Genomic DNA, 7,771 nt, shown 5'->3' on the forward strand with positions numbered 1-7,771 from the left:
TGTGCTTCGCCTTATCACGATCTTGGATTCTGAATGAGCTTGATTTTTGCTTGCAGGAAGAGAAACGTAGCCTTGCTGCTTCTCGCGACAACTTGGACAGACTGTACCGGGATTCCAGTAATTCGCTGACCATCTTGGAGAGGAGCCACCGCTTTACGATGGAGGAACTTGACAATCAGCGCCGTCAACTGCAAGAATCTTCGGACGAAGTGGCCCGCCTTACACAGTTGCTATCAGCAAAGGATGCCTCCATCAAGGAACTCCGAGCTTCCAAGAAAACCATTGCCCGGGAGTTGGAAACTGCTCAGCAGGCTGTTAAAGTTGCTGAAGAGGCTGCTGTCACTTTCAAAACTCAGCGCGATAAGGCCCTGGACAAGGCCATTCGGGCGGGACGAATTTTGATGAGAAGACCTGGCGTGGTTGTCCCCGAGGATATAAGAGCCGATGTGGTTGCTGCCCCTGATTCCTCGAATCGCCCTTCTTCGTCAGTCGTTCCTGAAAGAGACATTGGAAGATAAAGAAACAGTTCGCGTGCTCTGAGCGCGCAGTTAGCATGAGCGAGTATTTATTTAGAGGACATCAGCTTATCACTCGAATGTTATGATTTCTTTCTTATCGTATCAAAATTTATTAGTTTGCAAATTTGTGGTATGCTACATGATAATTATGAAGTCTGTTTGTGGGATATGGAGATCATCCCTTGAACTGCATAAGCGCGAGTATGCTATACTGGTTTAAAACCATCAATTACTTTTAGCCGGTAACTTCCGTTAGTAGGGCATAGTGGTCACCCCTGAGTTAAATAAGCGTGAGCATGTTGCACCGCCTTAAGTCGTTGCCGACTTAAGCCGATTGCTCCGTTTGTAGGGCATAGTGGTCACCCCGAGTTAAGTAAGCGTGAGCATGTTGCACCGCCTTAAGTCGTTGCCGACTTAAGCCGATTGCTCCGTTTGTAGGGCATAGTGGTCACCCCGAGTTAAGTAAGCGTGAGCATGTTGCACCGCCTTAAGTCGTTGCCGACTTAAGCCGATTGCTCCGTTTGTAGGGCATAGTGGTCACCCTGAGTTAAGTAAGCGTGAGCATGTTGCACCGCCTTAAGTCGTTGCCGACTTAAGCCGATTGCTCCGTTTGTAGGGCATAGTGGTCACCCCGAGTTAAGTGAGCGTGAGCATGTTGCACCGCCTTAAGTCGTTGCCGACTTAAGCCGATTGCTCCGTTTGTAGGGCATAGTGGTCACCCCGAGTTAAGTAAGAATGCAGGTCAATCATAAATGAATCAAGTATCTTTGAAATTTCTCTTTATTGATGACATATTTCCACTTTACAGAGTACATGGCCGCCCCGGCTGTTTTGAAGTACAGCTAGGGGTAAAACTTTCTGAGGTGTTCTATGTTCCAAGAGTTCCCGACCTCTGTACCATCCATCTGGGTGAGGCGATACGATCCGGGTCGAGTGACCTCTGCCACTATGAAGGGTCCTTCCCATAAGGGTGATAGCTTGTGTCGTCCCTCCCCCGTTAGAATTCGGCGGAGGACGAGGTCCCCTACTGAAAAGAACCTTTGCCGCACAGCCTTATCGTGATAGCGCCTTAGAGTCTGCTGGTATCGCGCTGACTGTATTACTGCATTCAGTCGTTCTTCCTCAAGTATATCAATATCTTCCAGCCTGGTGGCCTCAGCTTCCGCTATGCTTTCGAAAATCAATCTTGGCGCCCCAAACTTGAGATCAGCGGGTAGCACTGCTTCTGATCCATAGACCATGAAAAAAGGAGTGTTTCCATGCAGGGCCCGGCTAGGTTGAGTTCTCAAGCTCCAAACAACATAAGGCAATTCTCTTATCCATTTTCCTGCGAATTTTTCATTTTTATCAAAGACCCTCTTTCTGAGTGCCTCCAATATCATTCCGTTGGCTCGCTCAACCTGCCCATTGGCTCTCGGATGGGCTACAGATGCATACTTGATCTGAATGCTTCTCTGCTCGCAGAAGTCAAAGAATTCTGAGCTGGTAAAGTTGGATCCCAAGTCAGTGATGATACTGTTTGGTATCCCAAATCTGAATATTATGCTTTGTATGAATTCCACGGCTTTAGCAGAGGTTAAAGAGGCAATGGGCTGAAACTCTATCCATTTAGTGAACTTGTCAATTGCCACCAATACATGGGTGTATCCTCCTTGAGCTTTCTTGAAAGGTCCAATCATATCCAATCCCCAGCATGCAAAAGGCCAAGTTACTGGTATGGTTTGTAGTTGCTGTGCTGGCAGGTGCTGTTGTTTTGACAGGTACTGGCAAGCTTCGCATCTCTGAACTAGCTCGGCTGCATCATTCTTTGCTGTCGGCCAATAGAATCCCGACCTGAAAACCTTCCCAACTAATGTTCTGGATGCTGCATGTATTCCGCACTGCCCTGCATGGACTTCCTCCAGAAGTTGCTTCCCGGTGGACGGGAGAACGCACTTCATGAAGACGCCTGACGCGCCCCTCCGATATAATACCTCCCCAATGAGTGTGTAGTGAGCTGATTGTCTGGCAATGCGCTCTGCTGAGTTCTTGTCATCTGGCTCTTCTTCATTCTTTATATACTTAATAATCGGTTGCCTCCAGTCATCAGAGTCTGGCTCAGGTTGGTCTATGATGTTGCACTCTTCCCTTTGATCCATCGAGATGCTCGGCTGAAGGATCTCTTGCACGAAGACCCCGGGCGGGACTTGAGTTCGACCAGATCCGAGCTTTGACAGTATATCAGCCGCCGTGTTCCGATCTCTTTCTATATGATGAAACTCCAGACCTTCGAATTTATCTTCTAGCTTTCGGACGGCGGCGCAGTATCTCCCCATTGAATCATTTGAACAATCCCATTCCTTGTTTATCTGACTGATGACTACCAGAGAATCCCCATATACCATCAGTCTCTTGACACCCAGTGATATGGCGATGTTTAATCCGTGTATCAAAGCTTCATACTCGGCTGCGTTGTTAGAGGCCGGGAATAGCAATTGGAGAGCGTACTTGAGGTGTTCGCCTCCTGGTGCAGTGAAGAGAATTCCTGCTCCTGCTCCCTGCAGCTTCAGCGAGCCATCAAAATACATTCGCCATACTTCTGCGGTTTCTGGATTATCCGGCACTTGCTGTTCTGTCCATTCTGATACGAAGTCGACCAGTGCTTGAGTTTTGATGGCAGTGCGAGGTCGGAACTCGATATCATGGGACCCCAACTCGCAAGCCCACTTGGCTATTCGGCCAATGGCTTCCTTGTTGTGAAGAATGTCCCCTATTGGAAAACCAGTAACTACTATGACTTTGTGGTCGTCAAAGTAGTGACGCAACTTGCGGGCAGTTAGAAGTACTGCGTATAATAGCTTCTGAACTTGAGGATACTTTTTCTTCGATGGGCCTAGAACCTCACTGATGAAATAGACGGGGTGTTGGACCGGGTAGGCATGCCCATCTTCCACTCGCTCGACTACCAACGCAGTGCTTACCACGTGAGTCGTGCAAGAGATATATAACAGCAGATCTTCAGCCGGCTGAGTCGGCATAGCTCGCCGGGGCGGTTTCAATACTGGCGGTGTTGTCAGGAATTTCTTCAGTGCGTCTAGAGCTTCTTGTGCCTCTGAAGTCCATTGAAACTTATCCACCTTTTTCAGCAGTTTATAAAATGGCAGACCTTTTTCTCCCAGTCTGGATATGAATCTGCTTAGGGCTGCCATACATCCGGTGAGTCGCTGAACCTTCTTCTGTGACCGAGGAGCTTCCATCTTCATGATAGCTTCGATCTTATCTGGATTAGCTTCAATTCCCCTGTGGCTGACAATAAATCCGAGTAACTTCCCTGCTGGTACCCCGAAGACACATTTTTCAGGATTGAGCTTCCATCTATATCTTCTCAAACTGTTGAAAACCAGCTGTAAGTCTTCGATGAAGTTTTCTGGATTCTCCGTTTTGATCACCACATCGTCCACGTAAGCTTCCACACGCTTGCCCCAGTGATCGGCTAAGCATGTTTGAATAGCTCTCTGATAAGTCGCTCCAGCGTTTTTGAGGCCAAACGGCATGGAGGTATAACAGAAAGCACCGAATGGGGTGATAAATGCCGTTTTTTCCTCGTCTTCTTTTGCCAAACTAATCTGATGATATCCGGAATAGCAATCTAAGAAAGACAGCATCGAACATCCAGCGGTGGAATCCACCACTTGATCTATCCTTGGGAGCCCGAAGGGATCCTTCGGACAGTGTTTGTTGAGATCGGTATAGTCGACGCACATGCGCCAATCCACTTTATTCTTTTTGAGTACAAGAACAGGGTTGGCTAACCACTCGGGGTGTAATACTTCTCTAATAAATCCGGCCATGACCAAGCGAGCTAACTCGGCACGAATGGCCTCTCTCTTGTCGGGCGTGAAACGACGCAGCTTTTGCCGGATTGGCCTCGCCTGGGGATAGTCCTTCAATTTGTGCTCGGCCAGTTCTCTTGGGACTCCCGGCATATCCGCAGGTTGCCATGCGAATACGTCTCGGTTATCTTGCAGGAACTGGACGAGCGCGCTTTCCTATTTGTCACTCAAACTGGAGCTGATGATGGCCGTCTTGCGCTCATCAGCGAAACCCAGGTTGATCCGCTTGGTGTCTTCAGTCGGCCGCATAGAGGTCGCGGCCTGAGCTTCGTTTGCCGGCACGGCGAGGTCTTCGTCAGGCTTAGAGTTCGCCGGTGTAGAAGAAATCGCTGATGGCTTGGTGGTGAGGGCTGCCTGGATGGCCACTCGGAAACACTCTGCAGCGCCTTGGAAGTCGGCGCGTACAGTTATGATTCCTCGTGGTCCTGGCATCTTCAGTATCATGTACGTGTAGTGTGGAATGGCCATGAACTTGGCCAGCCCTGGCCTCCCGACGATGGCGTTGTACCCGCAGTCGAAGTTCGCCACCTCGAACCTCAGGAACTCGGTTCTGTAATTATCCGGAGTCCCGAAGGTGACCGGCATGTAGATGTGGCCCAGCGGATACTCCCCTTCCGTCGGCACGATGCCGAAGAAAGGAGTGTCTGACTCGTGGAGCTCTTTGAGGTGAACCCCCAAGCCTTGAAGTGTGCGGGGGAAGGTGACGTTGATGCTGCTCCCCCCGTCCACTAGCACCTTCTTCACCCGGCTCTCTCGGATCACCGGATCGACGAGGAGCGGGTATTTGCCTGGGTGGTCGAAGTTGAGCCATTGATCCTCCCGAGTGAACGTGATTGGGTGCTCCGACCACCGGTACGGGGCGGGAGGGCCGGTGGTCGCCACCAGTATCTGGCGGTCGTTGAGCTTTTGTTGTCTCTTGTTCTCCTGCGACCCATGTCCGCCGAAGATGACGTTGACCTCCCTGTCAACGCGCGGGAAAGCTCCGCCTCCCCCTTCCTCCGGCTGATGGGGTTGTCGTGGTTCGTCTGGTCCTCCCCTCGGAGGAGGAGGTGGTAGAGGTTGGAAGGGTCGGCCATGCCCGACGGAGTGCTTGAAGTCCCGGCAGTTGCGGAGAGTGTGGCGCATATCCTTGTGGTACGGGCACTGGGCGTCGAGGATGTCGTCCAGCGTGCGTTCGCCTCCACGAGAACCTCCTCGGGCGCGAGAGGCGGGTGGTCCGGCAGCGTGTACCTCTTCGCGAGGCCTCTTCTCCCAGCGCTTGTCGGACGGCTGGTTCGCGTCGCGTCGTGGTGCCGCTGGTACGGGTTTTGTTCCTCCGATGAGGTCCTGGGCCCGCTCGTCAGCGGTGATGTAGAGGTCGGCTTCCCGGAACAGTTCCTCGGAGGTGGTTGGCGCCTTTTGTAGTATGGTTCGGACGAAAGCCGAGTCATTAGATCCTCTGTAGAAGTCCTCGATCACGGCCGCCTCCGTGACCTCGGGGATGCGGTTTCTCATGGTCTGGAACCTTTTAAGGTATGACCGGAGAGTCTCATCTCCCCGGCGCTTGATGGATTTGAGGTCCCATGGTTGCGCCGGCTTGTCGGAGAGAGACTGGAAGTTGGCGGTGAAACGTCGGCTGAAGTCTCCCCAGTCGTCGATGCAGTGTCGGGGTAGATGCCGTAGCCACTGCAGTGCGTCTTGCCCGAGGACGATGGGCAGATACGCAGTCATGACGTCCTCAGATGCCCCGGCAGCCCGAGCGGCGGTGGTGTAGATGGCTAACCAGCCCCCTGGGTCCTGCTTAGGTTCATATTTGTCGACGTTGGATACCTTGAAGTTTGGAGGCCATTGGATGGCCCTAAGGCGCGGAGTAAGAGCAGATACTCCGCACGTGTCCTCCTGTCGTCGAGGATGGCGCCTGTCCCGGGGAGGGGAGTGGCGGTGGTGGTTCCTCGGCCGTTCCCGGGAGGTTCCACCGGTTGAAGCCGTTGCTGACTCAGTTCGGGTGGCCTGGCTTTGAGTCGGGAAGCCATGATCTCGGTCATACTCCTCCCGACGGCGAATTTCGTTCTCGTGCCGCCGTTCGCGCGAAGCATTGATAGAGCTTCACGCGTCTCGGCGACTGTTGATGGCGTGTCGCAGATCGTTCGGCGGATGGGCGAGCGGTAGAAGATGATTGGCTGCCTGAGTGAACAGGCGCCGGTATCCCTCGGCGTCGGGGGTCCGAGGAAGTCCGTCGGCTATCCGGGCCAGAACGCCTCCGACTTCGCTCGGCGTATTCATAGCTCGGGCGAAGTCGGGGTTCAGGTTGCGCCCAAAGAGCGGATTCTCGCGTCGTTGCCTTGCATCTTGCTCGGCTTGCTCCTGAGTCCGACGGCGATCTCGTCGTCGGGAGTTCCTTCGTTCCCTGAAGACGCGTTCTTCCGGAGTTTCTCCCATCTCTGAGACCTCGTCTCGTGAGACAGGCTGCTCCGGATCCCGTTCTCCAGCTGCGTGATGTCGTCGGATGTTCCTGCGTCGGTTCCTTCGTCGGCGGGACTCTCGCTGAGGCGGTTCTTCTCCGGGTGCAGTCGGTTCATCGTCGGAGACGGCGAGCGATTCTGCCCTCCCAATGAAGAGGATGTCGGGGTAGAACGGCATTGTTGCCGCGGCGGATTTCTTTCCGTTCTCCTTTGAGGTCGGAGGAACGGGAAGAATGACTGGCCTCCCTCTGATCTCCTTCTTCCTCATGACTTGTGTCCATTCCTTCGTTGGGGAAGTAGACAGCGGAGTCTTCCGGGTCAGCGAGCTTCTAGCTCCAGCCTCCCCGGAGGCGATCTTGTTCCGAAGAGCCGGAGGTAGTGCTTTTCCAGCATCCTCGGAGTTTGTTGGAGGAGACTTCCGTTCCGGTAGATCCGCGAGGCAGTGTAGAATTCCTTCTTCGTCCGCCACGGATGAGATTGTTCCGAAGCAGAATGTGGATCCGGGGCGCATGGTAATCTTGCTGTGGAAGGTGACGGCCATTGAGCTAGCTTGGATCGTCGACACACCCCCTACCTGGCGCGCCAGCTGTCGGTGTTTTGGGTCCGACCGCACACCCGGGGTTGCCCCTCAAGGTGCTTTTAGGAGTAGGACGGTGTCGACGACTGTAGCAAAATGGTTCGTGCCGATCGCACGAGGGACAATGGACAAGGTTTGCAGGTTCGGGCCGCTTAGAAGTGCGTAACACCCTACGTCCTGGTGAGTATATGAGCGTGGTTACAAGAGGATTCTCTGGATAGAAGGCACAGAGAATGTTTGTGGGTGGCCAAGTAGAATAGGGTCGATCGATCTGAAGGGGTGCCCCCTAGGCCTTATATACTCGGTCGTGGAGCATTACATGTGATACGATAACAACAAGTAGCTGAAAGATAGTAAACCTCT

The sequence above is a fragment of the Zea mays genome, chromosome 7 (assembly GCF_902167145.1).
Source record: "Zea mays cultivar B73 chromosome 7, Zm-B73-REFERENCE-NAM-5.0, whole genome shotgun sequence".
Classification (NCBI taxonomy): domain Eukaryota; kingdom Viridiplantae; phylum Streptophyta; class Magnoliopsida; order Poales; family Poaceae; genus Zea; species Zea mays.